Raw genomic sequence first — 22,295 nt, 5'->3', positions numbered from 1 at the left:
AAGGTGAGAGTGCTGTGCATTGTCAGTGACACTGCACTGCACAGCACTGTCACCTTTTACATTGATTCAGCGTCCAGACATTACCCTCCGCGATATCTCCCACTCTATCCATTACAGTAGCCATCTCGGAGCTTCCAGTCCGGCAGCCCAAGTGCTGTGTTGCAGAGTCAGGGCCTCTGGGGATATGTGCGCGGCTGTGGCGGGGAGGCACTTCTGACATCACGTGCAGAGGAGGCTCCAGGGCTCAGAGAGTATGCGGCGCAGGGAGGGCTATGAAAGCCTTCCGCTGCGCCACTTTCATACACATCTATGCCGGTGGCCGCAGCAGCTTTTGTTCCACCTGCGCAGCGGTTAGGGAGTGTGGATTGTTGATGCCGGATGGGGCAGGTGGACTGGCAGCATGACATAGGGGGTCATTCCGACCTGATCGCAGCTGTGCTAAATTTAGCACAGCTACGATCACTTACACTGACATGCGGGGGGACGCCCAGCACAGGGCTAGTCCGCTCCACATGTCAGGCCGGCCCCATCCCCCGCACAAGTACAAAAGCATTGCACAGCGCCAATGCATTTGTACTTGAAGAGTTACTCCCAGCCAGTGCAGTTTCTGTGGCTGGCCGGGAGTTACTCGTCGGTGCCCTGGTCGCAGCGGCTGCGTTGGCCGGACCATGCACACAAAACGGTGGCCAAACGCCGCCATGCCCAACTTCCTGCCCAGCGACCGCCTCCGCCTGTCAATCAGACAGAGGCGATCACTAGGCAATGACAGCCATCGGCTGCCAGCCATGCGCCGGCAGTTCTGACCTGATTGCTGCGCTGCGATGAACTGCAGCGAGCGATCAGGTCAGAGTGACCCCCATAGGACACTACAGTAAAAGGTTTTTTTTCCCCCTATATACAGCACAGAGACTGCAGATGCAGTGGCATACCCTTCAGCTGCACCTTTTTGGCAGGTACATGACCTTTTTTTATGGTCTGTACTGATTTTTGGCTCTCCAAACTTCCATTGAAAGTATAGGAAAAGCCCCTTTTCGAATTTGTCCCGATTTTTATGTGTAAATTGTTGGAGGGTATGTTGCTGCAGATGCTGTGGGCCTATTTTTGGGTGTGGAGCTGGAGCTGCAGCTCCATCAGCCCCATTGTTAATCCTGCTCTGGGAACACACAGCAAAGGGCATAGCCTCCCATTGGATGTAACCTGTGTGGGAGGGCATTTCTCGCCCTATCAGCTGTGGACTGGGTGTGATAGACCTGCTGCTAACCCAATGAGAGCTCCTAGCCACTCCCAGCGTTATCCACACAGTCACAGAGTGACAGATCTGGACAATTATATAATAGATACTCTAATAGCAGTCGGCACTCTTTCAATAAATCAGCAGCTCCAGGTGCACACTTGAACAGCATACAAATTCCAATGAATAAATCGCACTCAGGAGACTTGTGAGCAGGCAAAAAAGGATATACTGACGATGGTACAATGTCAAAGTTTTCGGGGTCTCTGCCCCTTCCTCAGGACCACACCAACATACAAGACATACAACCATCCCACATAAATACCCTACATACATCATACTCACCTGTCCTGAAGCGAGCAATCAGACACACTCTGCGCCGCTGGTCTCCCCTTCGCACTTCCGGTTCCGCGAGCTTGGTAACCATAGGGACCGCACTGACTGTGTTCCACACGGCCCCACTTCTGCGTTTCACCGGGGCGCACACTGGGGACCAGTAAACGGGAGGCTGTTATAGTCGCTGAAGGAAAGGAAAACCTATAATATAACAAAAACACAAACAATAAATACAATTAAAACATAAACAAGAATAAACGATACTACAATTATTAAGCAGCAAATGACTCCAGTGTCAATAATAATTCCAATACATAAATCAAACCCAGGGTTAACTATAAAATGTTACAATTAATTTTCTCATTGAGACCATTAGGGAAAATTGTCCCCAGTCTCATAATCCATTTGTCTCCTTAATTAATAACATTTTAGCCCTGTCACCACCCCTTAAAGACGGGGGGACATGGTCAATCATAAAATGTTTTAAAGATGACATAGAATGATTAAATTCTTTAAAGTGTCTGGCTACAGGTTGATTAATCTTACGACCTGACAAAATTAGATGTATGGCAGATCTATGGGCTGCCATTCTCTCACTGAATTTACAAGTGGTTTGACCCACATAGTAAAAGCTACACGGGCATACCACTATGTACACCACGAGGGTTAAACTACATGAGAGAACATAACGTATGTCGTAAGTCTTATCAACATGGGGGTGTCTGAAAGATTTGCTAACAATCATATAACTACAAGTAGTACATTGGCTGCACTTATAGCAGCCAGGTGATTTAACATATACATTACTAGGACTAGGATTATTTCTACCTGTAATGTCTGCTCGGACCAATCTGTCCCGTAGGTTACGGCCTCTCCCAAAAGCGGTGACTGGTCTTAACTCACTAAAGCAAGGAAGATCCGGGTCAGATTTCACAATGGGCCATAAGGCCTGGGTTGCTCGTCTCACTATAGGACTAGCCGTAGTGAAATCGGAAGCCCAGGGTACAATGTTTTCATTGCTTTTCTTAGATGGACACAAAAGCTCCTTTCTGGGCAGGGGCGTCGGAATAGGGGGGGCAAGGGGGCAGCTCGCTCCCCCCAAACATGAGAGAGGCGCCCAGGTCCGGCGCTACCCGCTCAGAGTCTGCAAAGCAGGGAGGCGATCTCCCTGCTTTGCTACTCTGCTGCTGCCGGCTGCCGCTGCCCCTGTCAGGGCCGAAAACACACGAGGCGGCTGGCGCCGCCCGGCAAACACCCGGCCGGCTTTAAACCGCTGCCGTGATGTAAAGACACATGCAGCGCAATGTGTCCTTACACACGGCACGGTCCCGGCCCGGCTGCCGAGTTGCAGCCGGGTCTCACCACTGGAAGGTCCGGCTGCCGGGCGGGCGCCTGGCCGTCTTTGCAGCCAGTAAACCGTGTGTGTGAAGGGGAGCTTTCACACACAACGTTTTTTTCTCAAGCCGTGTCTGATGCTGCGCATGCGCACAGCATCACACACGGCTCAAAGCCGTCCTGTGTGACAGACTCTGCCGGTTTCTCCAGGATGGCAAAAAGCCGGACAAAGTTTGTCCGGCTTTTTGCCATCCGGGGAAAACCGGCTAGTGTGTTACAGCCCTCACACTGCATGACAGGCAGGAGCGCCGGCAGCACAGGGATGGGAGGAGCGGTTAGAGCATACTCACTGTGAGAGCAGCAGCAGGGGAAGTCCCTGCAACTCACTGCGGTGCCTCTCGTCTCCTCCCCTCCCTGGTATCAGCAATAAGGCCAGAAGAACATGTGCCGGGCAGTGACTGGAGGAGCTCGGCACATGCTGATTAGAAGAGCCCCTGATTGGAGGAGCTGTTACATGCTCCTCTGACCCCTGGATCACGGAGGATGTCACAGCATTGCCCCTGTCTAAATGTGAGTAATGTATTCAACCTGACTCCTCTGTTTCCATAGCTCCTGCCTGTCTCTGCCACCCTCTCAATGCAGCTGCTGTCTCTCTCTCTCTCTCTCTCTCTCTCTCTCTCTCTCTCTGACTGCTACATGGTTTTCTCTCTGTCATGCATCTGCCTCCCCTCCTGTCTCTCTGCCCAGCATCTGCCCCCTTCTCTCTGCCCATCATCTGTCCCCCTCTCTGCAGCATCTGTCCCCCTCCCTCTGACCAGCATCTGCTCCCCTCTCTCTGCCCATCATCTGCCCCCCTCTCCGCAGAATCTGTCCCCCCCCTCTATCTGCCCATCATCTGTCCCCCCCCTCTTTCTGCCCATCATCTGCCCCCCTCTCCGCAGCATCTGTCCCCTCTTCTCTCTGCCCAGCATCTGCTCCCCCTCTCTCTGCCCAGCATCTGCCCCCTCTCCGCAGCATCTGTCCCCCCCTCTCTGCTCAGCATCTGTCCCCCTCTCTCTGCCCATCATCTGTCCCCCCCTCTCTCTGCCCAGCATCGGCCCCCCTCTCCGCAGCATCTGTCCCCCCTCTCTCTGCCCATCATCTGCTCCCCCTCTCTGCAGCATCTGTCCCCCCTCTCTCTGACCGGCATCTGCCTCCCCTCTCTCTGCCCATCATCTGCCCCCCCTCTCTGCAGCATCTGTCCCCCTCTCTCTGCCCATCATCTGCCCCCCCCTCTCTGCAGCATCTGTCCCCCCTCTCTCTGACCAGCATCTGCCTCCCCTCTCTCTGCCCATCATCTGCCCCCCTCTCCGCAGCATCTGTCCCCCCCCTCTCTCTGCCCATCATCTGTCCCCCCTCTTTCTGCCCATCATCTGCCCCCCCTCTCTGCCCATCATCTGTCCCCCTCTCCGCAGCATATGTCCCCCCTTCTCTCTGCCCAGCATCTGCTCCCCTCTCCGCAGCATCTGTCCACCCTCTCTCTGCCCAGCATCTGCCCCCCTCTCCGCAGCATCTGTCCCCCCTCTCTGCCCAGCTTCTGCCTCCCCTCTCTCTGCCCATCATCTGTCCCCCTCTCTGCAGCATCTGTCCCCCTCTCTCTGCCCAGCATCTGCCCCCCCTCTCTCTGCCCAGCATCTGTCCCCCTCTCTCTGCCCATCATCTGTCCCCCCCTCTCTCTGCCCAGCATCGGCCCCCCTCTCCGCAGCATCTGTCCCCCCTCTCTCTGCCCATCATCTGCTCCCCCTCTCTGCAGCATCTGTCCCCCCTCTCTGCAGCATCTGTCCCCCTCTCTCTGACCGGCATCTGCCTCCCCTCTCTCTGCCCATCATCTGCCCCCCCTCTCTGCAGCATCTGTCCCCCTCTCTCTGCCCATCATCTGCCCCCCCCCTCTCTGCAGCATCTGTCCCCCCTCTCTCTGCCCATCATCTGCTCCCCCTCTCTGCAGCATCTGTCCCCCCTCTCTCTGACCAGCATCTGCCTCCCCTCTCTCTGCCCATCATCTGCCCCCCTCTCCGCAGCATCTGTCCCCCCCCTCTCTCTGCCCATCATCTGTCCCCCCTCTTTCTGCCCATCATCTGCCCCCCTCTCCGCAGCATCTGCCCCCCCTCTCTGCCCATCATCTGTCCCCCTCTCCGCAGCATATGTCCCCCCTTCTCTCTGCCCAGCATCTGCTCCCCTCTCCGCAGCATCTGTCCACCCTCTCTCTGCCCATCATCTGTCCCCCCTCTTTCTGCCCATCATCTGCCCCCCTCTCCGCAGCATCTGCCCCCCCTCTCTGCCCATCATCTGTCCCCCTCTCCGCAGCATATGTCCCCCCTTCTCTCTGCCCAGCATCTGCTCCCCTCTCCGCAGCATCTGTCCACCCTCTCTCTGCCCAGCATCTGCCCCCCTCTCCGCAGCATCTGTCCCCCCTCTCTGCCCAGCTTCTGCCTCCCTTCTCTCTGCCCATCATCTGTCCCCCTCTCTGCAGCATCTGTCCCCCCTCTCTCTGCCCAGCATCTGCCCCCCCTCTCTCTGCCCAGCATCTTTTCCCCCCTCTTTCTGCCCAACATCTGCCTCCCCTCCTCTCTCTCTGCCTGGCATCTGCCTCCCGATGATGGTGCTCCTGTATACCAGCATCTCTGCCCCTGCTCACGCCGGCACTGGGAGCGCTGCGATTGGATACCTGCCGCGCAGCGGCGGAACTACTGCACTGGGGTCCAAAGCAACAAAGGGGCCCACAGCAGTAGTATGAGCACTACTAATAATGAGTCAAACTGACTAATTATAGTACTCCAAGTACGCAGCCGGCTGCAGGACATGACAAAGAGGAAGGAGGCAGTCCGGGGGCTTCTGTTTCCTTCCATCCCCTCCTCTCTCCTCTGACCTCCTCCGCTGGTGCTGACACACTGCTGCTTCTGGCTTGGAGATGAGATATTACTTTATGTACTGTATGTGGGGCTGAACTGTCAAGCAGAGACCAGCCAGGGTACAGTATATATTATTCAACTGCCTGCACACTGTCAGAACACCTAACGCTGCATCCCCATGCACAGAATCCAACACCTAGGAGTTAAGTATCCTAACCCTCCCCCTCTATACACCCTAACCCTCCCTACCTGCAGCCTCACCCTAACCCTCCAATCCCTGCAGCCTAAACCTAACCCTCCCTCACCGCAGTCAAACCCTAACCCCCCCACCCCTCTTTAGTGCCTAACCCTCCCCCCTTAGTGCCTAACCTTCCCTCCCCGCAGCCTAACCCTCCCCATCCCGCAGACTAACCCTCCCTGGGGGTGCATAACCCTAATCCCCGCTTTCCCGCTGCCTAAACCTAACCTCCCCCCCTTCCCGCAGCCTAACCCTATCACCCCCTTCCCATAGCCTAAACCTAACCCTTCCACCCCCCTTCCCCACTTCCACCCTCCATGGCTTACCTCCCCGGTTGCCCAGCACACAGACGTCCAGGATCCGGCGCCGGGATTGTGATCCTATTCGGGATGCCAACGCCAGCATTCCGAGCAGTGTCGGGATTCTGACGTAGGTATTTCGACTGCCGGGATCCAAGAACACCGCTTCAGAGGTACTGCATTTATATGTACATTTTATGGGGGAATCTAAATTGATATCCTCCATAAGCTTCACAAACCTCTCCTCACCTCCTGTCCAAAGCAAAAAGATATCATCTATATATGTGGTATACCAAAATATATCTGGAACAATATCTTCCTTGTCATTTAGCCATGATCTGTTTCTCCATTTGTTAGAGCTGATGTTAAACAGGAATTACTTCCTGTTTGATGGACAGTTCTATTTACTGAGTTCGTCCGTTGCCCCCTCGTATGCCAATGTATTCATGTTCGCACAGGAGGACAAAATGTTTTTGGAGAATTTGATTGCCAACTGCTATATATTTTGGTATACCAGATATATAGATGATATCTTTTTGCTTTGAACAGGAGGTGAGGAGAGGTTTGTGAAGCTTATGGAGGATATCAATTCATTAGATTTCCCCATAAAATTTACATATAAATGCAGTACTTCTGAAGCGGTGTTCTTGGATGTTAATGTTTTTTTGAAAGCTTGTGTTTTTGAAACAACAGTTCATCATAAACTAACTGATAGGAATACTTTCTTGACTGCATCAAGTCATCACCCAGAATCATTGATAAAAGGTTTACCGCGGTCTCAGATGATGCGATGTGCTCACATCACAAGTGACCCTTCAAAAGTGTCTGAACAACTAGACCTTTTGATTGATAAATTTGTTGTTAGAGGGTATGACTTGCCTACGTTAAGAAAACAAAAACGGAAAGTTATGCTATTACCCAGAAGGGAGCTTTTGTGTCCATCTAAGAAAGCAATGAAAACATTGTCCCCTGGGCTTCGATTTCACTACCGCTAGTCCTATAGTAAGACGAGCAACTCAGGCCTTATGGCCCATTGTGAAATCTGACCCGGATCTTCCTTGCTTTAGTGAGTTAAGACCAGTCACCGCTTTTCTCTGTAAATGTATAATGACGCAATTCAGCCCAGCCCACCTAGTGGGCACCTGGTGGTGGGGTTTGCAGGTTAGGGGGCACTATCCTGAACTTTGTCTAGAGTGCAGAGAGATCTTGCACCAGCCCTGGAAGGGAGGTACTGTAGGCGTGAGAAAAATTGGTGAGCCGGGGTTTATGTGATGGAGAAGTTGGTGGGTGGGGTATGTCAGAGTGGAATTAGTATGATATGCCGAGTGCTTGGTATCCCAGTGGTCAGGAGACCGATGCCGGAATACCGCAGGTTGCAATGCTGACAGGGGTGAGTTGGGAATGTTCTCCCCTCTCTCCTACCCCCTAACTCTAACCCTCCCTTCATGCAGCCTAACCCAAACGTCCCCCTATAGTGCCTAACCCTAACCTCTTTTCAGCGGTGCCTAAACCTAACCCCTCCTCCCCGCAGCCTAAACCTAACCCTCCCTCCCACAGACTAAACCCTCCCTGTTGGGAGCCTAACCCTAAACCCCCCCCCGCAGCCTAACCCTAACCTCCAGTGACGTGTCCTTGGGCAGAGCCTTTCCTATCATGCTAACATTTGCACCAGAGTTTTGACTGTATAAAGTATATGAAAAATACACAGAATATATCAGAAATATCTTTTTTGTATTATTCTAATAATTTTTATAGTCAAAACTCTGGAGAAAACAGTCTATGGCAGGTAAGGCAGTGCTTCCCCTGCCAATTTTTTCCGCACATCTCTGATCAATACTCACCAAATTTCCAGCAATATATACTGCTGCACCTGTGTATAATGCCCACATGATCCCATTGGCTCATAAATTGTGTGTAAATCTGGCTCTGGTTCTTGCCAGTGTGTGCTGATCCATTTACCTCACCGCACGTCCCTGCTAACCTGTGTGCCATGTATTTTATATTGGTAAGACATACCTCCCAACATGACTTCTCCAGGAGGGTCAGAATGCTCTGCTTCTGGACTTCCCTCTTAATGTATGACTGCCATCACCTGTGCTGAGACAACTTTCTTATCCATTAACCTGTTCAACACAGGTGCCGGCAATCATACATTAAGAGAAATGTCCATAAGCAGAGCATTGTGTCCCTCCTGGAGAGGGTCATGTTGGGAGGTATGGTATGACCAGGTTGGGGCTGAAATGCCGGTGTTCAAAATGTTGGCAGTCAAAATACAGACCGCAGAATACCTATGTTTAGAAACCCTCCCCCCTAACCCTCCTTAACCCTCTTTTCAGTGTGTATCAGGTGCATAATATTAATATCAGTATAGTGATATGTGTATAGTAAATAGTTTATTAGATGTGTGATATTGATGTGACCGATCTATAATGATTAGTGTAAATCAGGTGCATAATATCAGCATGACCCGTCTATTGATTCTTGTGTATATCAGGTGTGTTATACCAGTGTGACCTATAATGATCAGTGTGTATCAGGTGCATAATATTAATATCAGGGTGATATGTGTATAGTAAATAGTTTATTAGATGTGTGATATTGATGTGACCGATCTATAATGATTAGTGTGAATCAGGTGCATAATATCAGCATGACCCGTCTATTGATTCTTGTGTATATCAGGTGTGTTATACCAGTGTGACCTATAATGATCAGTGTGTATCAGGTGTGTTAGATCAGTGTTTTTACCTGCATATAGTGATCAGTATCTATCAGGTGTGTGATATCAGTGTGACCTGTGCATAGTGATTAGTGTCGCTTGGATGCTTTGGTCACGCACGATACAGCATGTTACAGACACCCGGACTGAACTAAGGATGCCACAGACAGTGCTGCGCTGTCTGGTGACAGTCTTCATGCCCTCTTGGCGTGTCATCATGACATCACATGTTTGAGGGCAGGGATGCCACAGAATACAGAATTACCCTGCTCCACCACTGGCCAAACCAGGATCTTGCCTCATGCTCCATGAGGCATTAGCCTGGCTTTGATCACTGCTGCTGCTGTAGTGCCTGTCAGCTCTGTATTGTGATGTAACCAGTGACGTGCGGTGGGGTGAGGCAGGTGATGTAATGCTGCGGCCATGTCATCTCATGAAAGCACAGCATTTTTAATTGTGCTCTATCACAGTATCTGAAAGCCCAGTCCTATGATCTAGTTGACACAGGTGTTGAAACGTCTACAGGGAAATACTGCATTAAGTATGCAGTAGTAGAAACTCTTGCCAATAAAAATAAAATTTCTCTGACGTCCTAGTGGATGCTGGGAACTCCGTAAGGACCATGGGGAATAGCGGCTCCGCAGGAGACTGGGCACAAAAGTAAAAGCTTTAGGACTACCTGGTGTGCACTGGCTCCTCCCCCTATGACCCTCCTCCAAGCCTCAGTTAGATTTTTGTGCCCGGCCGAGAAGGGTGCACACTAGGGGCTCTCCTGAGCTTCTTAGTGAAAGTTTAGTTTTAGGTTTTTTATTTTCAGTGAGACCTGCTGGCAACAGGCTCACTGCATCGAGGGACTAAGGGGAGAAGAAGCGAACTCACCTGCGTGCAGAGTGGATTGGGCTTCTTAGGCTACTGGACACCATTAGCTCCAGAGGGACCGAACACAGGCCCAGCATCGGAGCTCGGTCCCGGAGCCGCGCCGCCGGCCCCCTTACAGAGCCAGAAGCAAGAAAAGGTCCGGAAAAATCGGCAGGCAGAAGACATCAGTCTTCAACAAGGTAGCACACAGCACTGCAGCTGTGCGCCATTGTTACTCAGCACACTTCACACTCCGGTCACTGAGGGTGCAGGGCGCTAGGGGGGGGGCGCCCTGAACAGCAATGTAAAACACCTTGGCTGGCATAAATACACCACATATAACCCCCAGGGCTATATGGGTGTATTTTAACCCCTGCCAGAACTCACCTAAAAAGCGGGAGAAAAGGCCGCCGAGAAGGGGGCGGAGCCTATCTCCTCAGCACACGGGCGCCATTTTCCATCACAGCTCCGCTGGAAGGACGTCTCCCTGACTCTCCCCTGCAGTCCTGCACTACAGAAAGGGGTAAAAAAGAGAGGGGGGCACTAATTTGGCGCAGTTTTATACTAACAGCAGCTATAAAGGGAAAAGCACATTTTCTCTGACGTCCTAGTGGATGCTGGGAACTCCGTAAGGACCATGGGGAATAGCGGCTCCGCAGGAGACTGGGCACAAAAGTAAAAGCTTTAGGACTACCTGGTGTGCACTGGCTCCTCCCCCTATGACCCTCCTCCAAGCCTCAGTTAGATTTTTGTGCCCGGCCGAGAAGGGTGCACACTAGGGGCTCTCCTGAGCTTCTTAGTGAAAAGTTTAGTTTTAGGTTTTTTATTTTCAGTGAGACCTGCTGGCAATAGGCTCACTGCATCGAGGGACTAAGGGGAGAAGAAGCGAACTCACCTGCGTGCAGAGTGGATTGGGCTTCTTAGGCTACTGGACACCATTAGCTCCAGAGGGACCGAACACAGGCCCAGCCTCGGAGCTCGGTCCCGGAGCCGCGCCGCCGGCCCCCTTACAGAGCCAGAAGCAAGAAAAGGTCCGGAAAAATCGGCAGGCAGAAGACATCAGTCTTCAACAAGGTAGCACACAGCACTGCAGCTGTGCGCCATTGTTACTCAGCACACTTCACACTCCGGTCACTGAGGGTGCAGGGCGCTAGGGGGGGGCGCCCTGAGCAGCAATGTAAAACACCTTGGCTGGCATAAATACACCACATATAACCCCCAGGGCTATATGGGTGTATTTTAACCCCTGCCAGATTCCACAGAAAAACGGGAGAAAAGGCCGCCGAGAAGGGGCGGAGCCTATCTCCTCAGCACACTGGCGCCATTTTCTCTCACAGCTCCGTTGGAGGGAAGCTCCCTGGCTCTCCCCTGCAGTTACTACACTACAGAAAGGGGTTAAAAAAGAGAGGGGGGCACTAATTAGGCGCAGTATAACAATACAGCAGCTATAAGGGGAAAAACACTTATATAAGGTTATCCCTGTATATATATATAGCGCTCTGGTGTCTGCTGGCATACTCTCCCTCTGTCTCCCCAAAGGGCTAGTGGGGTCCTGTCCTCTATCAGAGCATTCCCTGTGTGTGTGCTGTGTGTCGGTACGTTGTGTTGACATGTATGAGGAGGAAAATGTGGTGGAGGCGGAGCAATTGCCTGTAACGGAGATGTCACCCCCTAGGGAGTCGACACCTGAGTGGATGAGCTTATGGAAGGAATTATGTGACAGTGTCAGCTCTTTACAAAAGATTGATGACATGAGATGGCTGGCGACTCAGTCTGTGCCTGTCCAGGTGTCTCAAAAGCCATCTGGGGCTCTAAAACGCCCGTTACCGTAGATGGCAGATACAGACGCCGACACGGATACTGACTCCAGTGTCGACGATTAAGAGACGAATGTGACTTCCAGTAGGGCCACACGTTACATGAGTGAGGCTATGGAAAATGTTTTTACACATTTCTGATAATACCAGTACCACTAAAAAGGGTATTATGTTGGGTGAGAAAAAACTGCCTGTAGTTTTTCCTGCATCTGAGGAATTAAATGAAGTGTGTGATGATGCGTGGGTTTCCCCCGATAAAAAAGTTATTGGCATCATACCCCTTCCCGCCAGAGGATAGGGCACGTTGGGAAACACCCTTTAGGGTGAATAAAGCGCTCACACGCTTGTCTAAACAGGTGGCACTACCGTCCCCGGATACGGCCGCCCTTAAGGAACCTACTGACAGAAAGCAGTAAAATATCCTAAAATGTATATACACTCACACGGGTGTGATACTGCGACCAGCAGTCGCCTCAGCCTGGATGTGCAGTGCTGGGGTGGCTTGGTCGGATTCCCTGACTGACAATATTGATACCCTAGATAGGGACAGTATATTACTAACTATAGAGCATTTAAAAGATGCATTTCTATATATGCGTGATGCACAGAGGGATATTTGCCGACTGGCATCAAGAGTAAGTGCGCTGTCCATTTCTGCCAGGAGAAGGTTATGGACAAGACAGTGGTCAGGTGATGCTGATCCCAAAAAGCATATGGAAGTATCGCCTTATAAAAGGGAAGAGTTATTTGGGGTAGGTCTAACAGACCTGGTGGCCACGGCAACGGCTGGAAAATCCACATTTTTACCCCAGGTAGCTTCTCAACCTAAGAAGACGCCGTATTATCAGGCGCAGTCCTTTCGGCCCCATAAAGTGGGCAAAAGGCGCCTCATTTCTGCCCCGTGACAGAGGGAGAGGAAAAAGGCTGCAGCAAACAGCCAATTCCCACAAAAGCCCTCTCCCGCCTCCGCAAAGTCCTCAGCATGACGCTGGGGCTTTACAAGCGGTCTCAGGCACGGTGGGGGCCCGTCTCAAGAAATTCGAGACGTCTTCCCCTCGCCGTTTCATAAAGTCTGCTTTACCGACGTCTCCCTCAGATAGGGAGACAGTATTGCAAGCCATTCACAGGCTGTATTCCCAGCAGGTGATAATCAAGGTACCCCTCCTGCAACAGGGAAAGGGGTACTATTCCACACTATTGGTGAGACCAATTTTAAATCTAAAATCCTTGAACACTTACATACAAAGGTTCAAATTCAAGATGGAGTCACTCAGAGCAGTGATTGCAAACCTGGAAGAAGGGGACTATATGGTCTCTCTGGACATCAAAGATGCTTACCTACATGTCCCAATTTACCCTTCTCCAAGGGTACCTCAGGTTTGTGGTACAGAACTGTCACTATCAGTTTCAGACGCTGCCGTTTGGATTGTCCACGGCACCACGGGTCTTTACCAAGGTAATGGCCGAAATGATGATACTCCTTCGAAAGAAGGGAGTTTTTAGTTATCCCTTACTTGGACGATCTCCTGATAAGGGCAAGATCCAGGGAACAGTTGGAAGTCGGGGTAGCACTATCTCAGATAGTGCTGCGGTAGCACGGTTGGATTCTCAATATTCCAAAATCGCAGCTGATCCTGACGACACGCCTTCTATTCCTAGGGATGATCCTGGACACAGTCCAGAAAAAGGTGTTTTCTCCCGGAGGAGAAAGCCAGGGAGTTATCCGAACTAGTCAGAAACCTCCTAAAACCAGGCCAAGTGTCAGTGCATCAGTGCACAAGGGTCCTGGGAAAAATGGTGGCTTCTTACGAAGCAATTCCATTCGGCAGATTCCACGCAAGAACTTTCCAGTGGGACCTGCTGGACAAATGGTCCGGATCGCATCTTCAGATGCATCAGCGGATAACCCTGTCACCAAAGACAAGGGTGTCTCTCCTGTGGTGGTTGCAGAGTGCTCATCTTCTAGAGGGCCGCAGATTCGGCATTCAGGACTGGGTCCTGGTGACCACGGATGCCAGCCTGCGAGGCTGGAGAGCAGTCACACAGGGAAGAAATTTCCAGGGCTTGTGGTCAAGCCTGGAGACATCACTTCACATAAATATTTTGGAGCTAAGGGCCATTTACAGTGCCCTAAGCCAAGCAAGACCTCTGCTTCAAGGTCAGCCGGTGCTGATCCAGTCGGACAACATCACGGCAGGCGCCCACGTAAACAGACAGGGCGGCACAAGAAGCAGGAGGGCAATGGCAGAAGCTGCAAGGATTTTTCGTTGGGCGGAAAATCATGTGATAGCACTGTCAGCAGTGTTCATTCCGGGAGTGGACAACTGGGAAGCAGACTTCCTCAGCAGGCACGACCTCCACCCGGGAGAATGGGGACTTCACCCAGAAGTCTTCCACATGATTGTAAACCATTGGGAAAAACCAAAGGTGGACATGATGGCGTCCCGCCTAAACGAAAAATTGGACAGGTATTGCGCCAGGTCAAGGGACCCTCAGGCAATAGCTGTGGACGCTCTGGTAACACCGTGGGTGTACCAGTCAGTGTATGTGTTCCCTCCTCTTCCTCTCATACCAAAAGTACTGAGAATTATAAGACGGAGGGGAGTAAGAACTATACTCGTGGCTCCGGATTGGCCAAGAAGGACTTGGTACCCAGGACTTCAAGAGATGCTCACGGAGGACCCGTGGCCTCTACCTCTAAGAAGGGACCTGCTCCAGCAAGGACACTGTCTATTCCAAGATTTACCGCGGCTGCGTTTGACGGCAGGGCGGTTGAACGCCGGATCCTGAAGGAAAAAGGCATTCCGGATGAAGTCATCCCTACCCTGATCAAGCCAGGAAGGATGTAACCGCAAAGCATTATCACCGCATTTGGCGAAAATATGTTGCGGGGTGCGAGGCCAGTAAGGCCCCGATGGAGGAATTTTCAACTAGGTCGATTCCTGCATTTCCTGTAAACAGGAGTGTCTATGGGCCTAAAATTGGGGTCCATTAAGGTTCAAATTTCGGCCCTGTCAATTTTCTTCCAGAAAGAACTAGCTTCAGTTCCTGAAGTGCAGACGTTTGTAAAAGGGGTACTGCATATACAGCCTCCTTTTGTGCCTCCAGTGGCACCTTGGGATCTCAATGTAGTTTTGGGGTTCCTAAAGTCACATTGGTTTGAACCACTTGAATCTGTGGAGTTAAAATATCTCACATGGAAAGTGGTCATGTTGTTGGCCCTGGCCTCGGCCAGGCGCGTGTCAGAATTGGGGGCTTTATCCTGTAAAAGCCCTTATCTGATCTTCCATTCAGACAGGGCGGAATTGAGGACTCGTCCTCAATTTCTCCCTAAGGTGGTTTCAGCGTTTCACTTGAACCAGCCTATTGTGGTACCTGCGGCTACTAGGGACTTGGAGGACTCCAAGTTGCTGGACGTAGTCAGGGCCCTGAAAATATATGTTTCCAGGACGGCTGGAGTCAGAAAATCTGACTCGCTGTTTATCCTGTATGCACCCAACAAGCTGGGTGCTCCTGCTTCTAAGCAGACTATTGCTCGTTGGATTCGTAGTACAATTCAGCTTGCACATTCTGTGGCAGGCCTGCCACAGCCAAAATCTGTAAAAGCCCATTCCACAAGGAAGGTGGGCTCATCTTGGGCGGCTGCCCGAGGGGTCTCGGCTTTACAACTTTGCCGAGCAGCTACTTGGTCAGGGGCAAACACGTTTGCTAAATTCTACAAATTTGATACCCTGGCTGAGGAGGACCTGGAGTTCTCTCATTCGGTGCTGCAGAGTCATCCGCACTCTCCCGCCCGTTTGGGAGCTTTGGTATAATCCCCATGGTCCTTACGGAGTTCCCAGCATCCACTAGGACGTCAGAGAAAATAAGAATTTACTTACCGATAATTCTATTTCTCGTAGTCCGTAGTGGATGCTGGGCGCCCATCCCAAGTGCGGATTGTCTGCAATACTTGTACATAGTTATTGTTACAAAAATCGGGTTATTATTGTTGTGAGCCATCTTTTCAGAGGCTCCTCTGTTATCATGCTGTTAACTGGGTTCAGATCACAGGTTGTACGGTGTGATTGGTGTGGCTGGTATGAGTCTTACCCGGGATTCAAAATCCTTCCTTATTGTGTACGCTCGTCCGGGCACAGTATCCTAACTGAGGCTTAGAGGAGGGTCATAGGGGGAGGAGCCAGTGCACGCCAGGTAGTCCTAAAGCTTTTACTTTTGTGCCCAGTCTCCTGCGGAGCCGCTATTCCCCATGGTCCTTACGGAGTTCCCAGCATCCACTACGGACTACGAGAAATAGAATTATCGGTAAGTAAATTCTTATTTTATAGTGGTATTCCTGTATATATATAGCGCTCTGGTGTGTGCTGGCATACTCTCCCTCTGTCTCCCCAAAGGGCTAGTGGGGTCCTGTCCTCTATCAGAGCATTCCCTGTGTGTGTGCGGTGTGTCGGTACGATTGTGTCGACATGTTTGAGGAGGAAAATGAGATGGAGGCGGAGCAATTGCCTATTATACAGTTGTCACCCCCTAGGGAGTCGACACCTGAGTGGATGAGCTTGTGGAAGGAATTGCGTGACAGTGTCAGCTCCTTACGACAGACAGTTGACGACATGAGACAGCCGGCTACTCAGCTTGTGTCTGTCCAGGGGTCTCAAACGCCATCAGGGGCTTTAAAACGCCCGTTACCTCAAATGGCAGACACAGACACGGATACTGACTCCAGTGTCGATGATGAGGAGACAAACGTGACTTCCACTAGGGCCACACGTTACATGATTGAAGCAATAAAAAATGTATTGCATATATCTGATAATACAAGTACCACTAAAAAGGGTATTGTGTTTGGTGAGAAAAAACTGCCTGTAGTTTTTCCTGTATCCGAGGAATTAAATGAAGTGTGTGATGAGGCGTGGGTTTCCCCCGATAAAAAACTGATAATTCCTAAAAGGTTATTGGCATCGTACCCTTTCCCGCCAGAGGATAGGGCACGTTGGGAAACACCCCCTAGGGTGGATAAAGCGCTCACACGCTTGTCTAAACAGGTAGCACTACCCTCTCCTGATACGGCCGCCCTAAAGGAACCTGCCGATAGAAAGCTGGAGAATATCCTAAAATGCATATACTCTCACACGGGTGTTATACTGCGACCAGCAATCGCCTCAGCCTGGATGTGCAGTGCGGGCCTGGCGTGGTCGGATTCCCTGACTGAAAATATTGATACCCTAGATAGGGACAGTATATTACTGACTATAGAGCATTTGAAGGATGCATTTCTATATATGCGTGATGCACAGAGGGATATTTGCCGACTGGCATCAAGAGTTAGCGCGCTGTCCATTTCTGCAAGAAGAGGATTATGGACGCGGCAGTGGTCAGGTGATGCGGATTCTAAAAGGCACATGGAAGTATTGCCTTATAAGGGGGAGGAGTTATTTGGGGTAGGTCTATCAGACCTGGTAGCCACGGCAACTGCTGGAAAATCCACATTTTTACCCCAGGTAGCTTCTCAACCAAAGAAGACTCCATATTATCAGGCGCAGTCCTTTCGGCCCCATAAGGGCAAGCGGGCAAAAGGCGCCTCATTTCTGCCCCGTGGCAGAGGGAGAGGAAAAAGGCTGCAACAAACAGCCAGTTCTCAGGAACAAAAGCCCTCTCCCGCCTCCGCAAAGTCCTCAGCATGACGCTGGGGCTTTACAAGCGGACTCAGGCATGGTGGGGGCCCGTCTCAAGAAGTTCAGTGCGCAGTGGGCCCACTCGCAAGTGGACCCCTGGATCCTTCAGGTGGTATCTCAGGGGTACAAATTGGAATTCGAGACGTCTCCCCCTCGCCGTTTTCTAAAGTCTGCTTTACCGACGTCTCCCTCAGACAGGGAGGCAGTATTGGAAGCCATTCACAAGCTGTATTCCCAGCAGGTGATAATCAAGGTACCCCTCCTACAACAGGGAAAGGGGTACTATTCCACACTATTTGTGGTACCAAAGCCGGACGGCTCGGTGAGACCAATTTTAAACCTAAAATCCTTGAACACTTACATACAAAGGTTCAAATTCAAGATGGAGTCACTCAGAGCAGTGATTGCAAACCTGGAAGAAGGGGACTATATGGTGTCTCTGGACATCAAAGATGCTTACCTACATGTCCCAATTTACCCTTCTCACCAAGGGTACCTCAGGTTTGTGGTACAGAACTGTCACTATCAGTTTCAGACGCTGCCGTTTGGATTGTCCACGGCACCCCGGGTCTTTACCAAGGTAATGGCCGAAATGATGATACTCCTTCGAAGGAAGGGAGTTTTAGTTATCCCTTACTTGGACGATCTCCTGATAAGGGCAAGATCCAGGGAACAGTTGGAAGTCGGAGTAGCACTATCTCAGATAGTGCTGCGCCAGCACGGTTGGATTCTCAATATTCCAAAATCGCAGCTGATCCCGACGACACGACTTCTATTCCTAGGGATGATCCTGGACACAGTCCAGAAAAAGGTGTTTCTCCCGGAGGAGAAAGCCAGGGAGTTATCCGAACTAGTCAGAAATCTCCTAAAGCCAGGCCAAGTCTCAGTGCATCAATGCACAAGGGTCCTGGGAAAGATGGTGGCTTCTTACGAAGCAATCCCATTCGGCAGATTCCACGCAAGAACCTTCCAGTGGGATCTGCTAGACAAATGGTCCGGGTCGCATCTTCAGATGCATCAGCGGATAATCTTGTCACCAAGGACAAGGGTGTCTCTCCTGTGGTGGTTGCAGAGTGCTCATCTTCTAGAGGGCCGCAGATTCGGCATTCAGGACTGGGTCCTGGTGACCACGGATGCCAGCCTGAGAGGCTGGGGAGCAGTCACACAGGGAAGAAATTTCCAGGGCTTGTGGTCAAGCCTGGAGACATCACTTCACATAAATATCCTGGAGCTAAGAGCCGTCTACAATGCTCTAAGCCTAGCAAGACCTCTGCTTCAAGGTCAGCCGGTGCTGATCCAGTCGGACAACATCACGGCAGTCGCCCACGTAAACAGACAGGGCGGCACAAGAAGCAGGAGGGCAATGACAGAAGTTGCAAGGATTCTTCGCTGGGCGGAAAATCATGTGATAGCACTGTCAGCAGTGTTCATTCCGGGAGTGGACAACTGGGAAGCAGACTTCCTCAGCAGACACGACCTCCACCCGGGGGAGTGGGGACTTCACCCAGAAGTCTTCCACATGATTGTGAACCGTTGGGAAAAACCAAAGGTGGACATGATGGCGTCCCGCCTCAACAAAAAACTAGACAGGTATTGCGCCAGGTCAAGGGACCCTCAGGCAATAGCTGTGGACGCTCTGGTAACACCGTGGGTGTACCAGTCAGTGTATGTGCTCCCTCCTCTGCCTCTCATACCCAAGGTACTGAGAATCATAAGAAGGAGAGGAGTAAGGACTATACTCGTGGCTCCGGATTGGCCAAGAAGGACTTGGTACCCGGAACTTCAAGAGATGCTCACGGAGGACCCGTGGCCTCTACCTCTAAGAAAGGACCTGCTCCAGCAGGGTCCCTGTCTGTTCCAAGACTTACCGCGGCTGCGTTTGACGGTATGGCGGTTGAACGCCGGATCCTGAAGGAAAAAGGCATTCCGGATGAAGTCATCCCTACCCTGATCAAAGCCAGGAAGGATGTAACTGTACAACATTATCACCGTATTTGGCGTAAATATGTTGCGTGGTGCGAGGCCAGGAAGGCCCCTACAGAGGAATTTCAACTGGGTCGTTTCCTGCATTTCCTGCAAACAGGACTGTCTATGGGCCTAAAATTAGGGTCCATTAAGGTTCAAATTTCGGCCCTGTCGATTTTCTTCCAAAAAGAACTGGCTTCAGTTCCTGAAGTTCAAACGTTTGTCAAGGGGGTACTGCATATACAGCCTCCTTTTGTGCCTCCAGTGGCACCTTGGGATCTCAATGTAGTTTTGGATTTCCTAAAATCACATTGGTTTGAACCACTCTCAACTGTGGACTTAAAATATCTCACATGGAAAGTGGTAATGCTGTTAGCCCTGGCTTCTGCCAGGCGTGTCTCAGAATTGGCGGCTTTATCCTATAAAAGCCCTTACCTAATTTTTCATACGGACAGGGCAGAATTGAGGACTCGTCCTCAATTTCTCCCTAAGGTGGTTTCAGCGTTTCACTTGAACCAGCCTATTGTGGTACCTGCGGCTACTAGGGACTTGGAGGACTCCAAGTTGCTGGATGTAGTCAGGGCCCTGAAAATATATGTTTCCAGGACGGCTGGAGTCAGAAAATCTGACTCGCTGTTTATCCTGTATGCACCCAACAAGCTGGGTGCTCCTGCTTCTAAGCAGACTATTGCTCGTTGGATTTGTAGTACAATTCAGCTTGCTCATTCTGTGGCAGGCCTGCCACAGCCAAAATCTGTAAAAGCCCATTCCACAAGGAAGGTGGGCTCATCTTGGGCGGCTGCCCGAGGGGTCTCGGCTTTACAACTTTGCCGAGCAGCTACTTGGTCAGGGGCAAACACGTTTGCTAAATTCTACAAATTTGATACCCTGGCTGAGGAGGACCTGGAGTTCTCTCATTCGGTGCTGCAGAGTCATCCGCACTCTCCCGCCCGTTTGGGAGCTTTGGTATAATCCCCATGGTCCTTACGGAGTTCCCAGCATCCACTAGGACGTCAGAGAAAATAAGAATTTACTTACCGATAATTCTATTTCTCGTAGTCCGTAGTGGATGCTGGGCGCCCATCCCAAGTGCGGATTGTCTGCAATACTTGTACATAGTTATTGTTACAAAAATCGGGTTATTATTGTTGTGAGCCATCTTTTCAGAGGCTCCTCTGTTATCATGCTGTTAACTGGGTTCAGATCACAGGTCGTACGGTGTGATTGGTGTGGCTGGTATGAGTCTTACCCGGGATTCAAAATCCTTCCTTATTGTGTACGCTCGTCCGGGCACAGTATCCTAACTGAGGCTTGGAGGAGGGTCATAGGGGGAGGAGCCAGTGCACACCAGGTAGTCCTAAAGCTTTTACTTTTGTGCCCAGTCTCCTGCGGAGCCGCTATTCCCCATGGTCCTTACGGAGTTCCCAGCATCCACTACGGACTACGAGAAATAGAATTATCGGTAAGTAAATTCTTATTTTGCCCATCGGAAACAATAAGGCGCAGTTGCTAAAGCAGCATTTTTGGGAACTAGAGATGCTTGAAAAATTCCAACCAGTCTGAAATTAGAATATTAAAGACTTGACAGTGCATTCACGGTACAATTGGCTATAAACTCTGATTCAAATTTGTAGTTTGAAATTTGCAGTACGCAATTCACTGCTCCGAGTTCACGTACCACGGTCGCTATACAGTATGTGTTTAAGATACACATTGCCATCTTAATTTTTTAAGCACTATTCAAATAATATTTTGCATGGTAGAAAAGTTTTATATATGTCACATACATAAATAAATCAAACCACTACTGTGTTCAAAAATCACCACATAAGGCTCACTGTCAATGTCCTCAAAGACAAACTGCCAAATGCCCAGCATATGTGTACAAAGCTTATGCAACTCAGTATTATGAACACACTGTCCTGCACTGAATAATGACATTTCAAAATGTTTAGTAATGAAAATATACAACTAAGAGGATTAATGAGGAAGAAGTTGTAGGTCTATTTTAGTGAAGAGAGGGAAGCCGTTGGGTAATGTTTTCCTTCTGTTGTTTCTGTAGATGTAAGCTTGTTGACCAAGGTCTTGATAAACTGCAACTGCCAACAGTCTTCAGTAACCACACAACCACTTAGCAAGTGGTCATCTGAATCCAAGAGATTACACTTCACAACATTGCGGAAAATTGATAATATATTAATAAAGTATTATTTTGAAAGAAATGCACCAATTTTATTGTAGAGTCTTTGTCAACATATGTGTCTATGTACACAGTACATATTGTTTTTCATAGAAATGTTTTATGGCTGTGGTTAAGTTTGTACTGCACCAGCTAAAACCATCACTCAAGCCACAGACCATCGATGATTTTGATGGCCATCCCTAATATTCACTGGTGCACATAGCAGCTGTTCATCACTCCTCTGCAATGGGACATACCTCCAGTTCATTTGGGACAAGCATTCCAAATAGGGATGGCAGGAGAGAGCCCCAAATGGACACTGTGCAGCCAAAATCTGTACAGATGGGAGGTATGCCTCCCTATTATAATAGGATATCTGATGGGGTGGATAGATAAAACACCCATAATAGTGAAGTAGTTGTGGGTGTATAAATGAAACATTCAGAATTTGTCCATTGGTTGCGTTTTGTAGTGTGCCATTGCACAAACATTGAGGTGGTTAAGAAAATTCTCATAAAAATCATTGTCTACCTTTTCTGTACTATTTATTATTATAGAGTGAGTTAGAATTGGGCACATATGCAGGAACACTGCATAAATACATAGTTTACATACAAGTGGTACATAGCAGGGGCATCTAGATCCAAGCTAAGGGGCACAGCGGCTGAGCCGCCATACACATTGCGGTCGCATCCACGATGGATGCGACTGCAATGTTATTGACAGCGGTGGGCTGAATAACTCTAAGCACGTCC

At 50.2% G+C, this 22,295-nt stretch overlaps 2 long non-coding RNA genes across 3 annotated transcripts in view; one reads left to right on the top strand and one right to left on the bottom strand.

Annotated features, from left to right (window-relative positions):
- Positions 1–3,152, bottom strand: part of LOC135051257 (uncharacterized) — a 146,121-nt gene extending 142,969 nt beyond the window's left edge. Inside the window, exons 1-2 of one of the 2 annotated variants that reach the window (XR_010242139.1) lie at positions 2,396–3,152; positions 1,577–1,768 (exon numbers count right to left, since the gene is read on the bottom strand). This is a non-coding gene — a long non-coding RNA (uncharacterized LOC135051257). The remainder of the gene's footprint in view (positions 1–1,576; positions 1,769–2,395) is intronic. The other variant, XR_010242138.1, reaches the window with a different exon arrangement.
- On the top strand, positions 2,857–21,580 carry LOC135051256 (uncharacterized). The gene is made up of 2 exons (XR_010242137.1): positions 2,857–3,472; positions 21,421–21,580. It is a non-coding gene; the product is annotated as an uncharacterized LOC135051256 (long non-coding RNA).
- The last annotated feature ends 715 nt before the right edge of the window (positions 21,581–22,295 follow it).

Source organism: Pseudophryne corroboree, chromosome 2, assembly GCF_028390025.1.
Source record: "Pseudophryne corroboree isolate aPseCor3 chromosome 2, aPseCor3.hap2, whole genome shotgun sequence".
NCBI classification, from domain to species: Eukaryota; Metazoa; Chordata; class Amphibia; order Anura; family Myobatrachidae; genus Pseudophryne; species Pseudophryne corroboree.
This window is presented reverse-complemented; position numbering and strand designations above follow the sequence as displayed.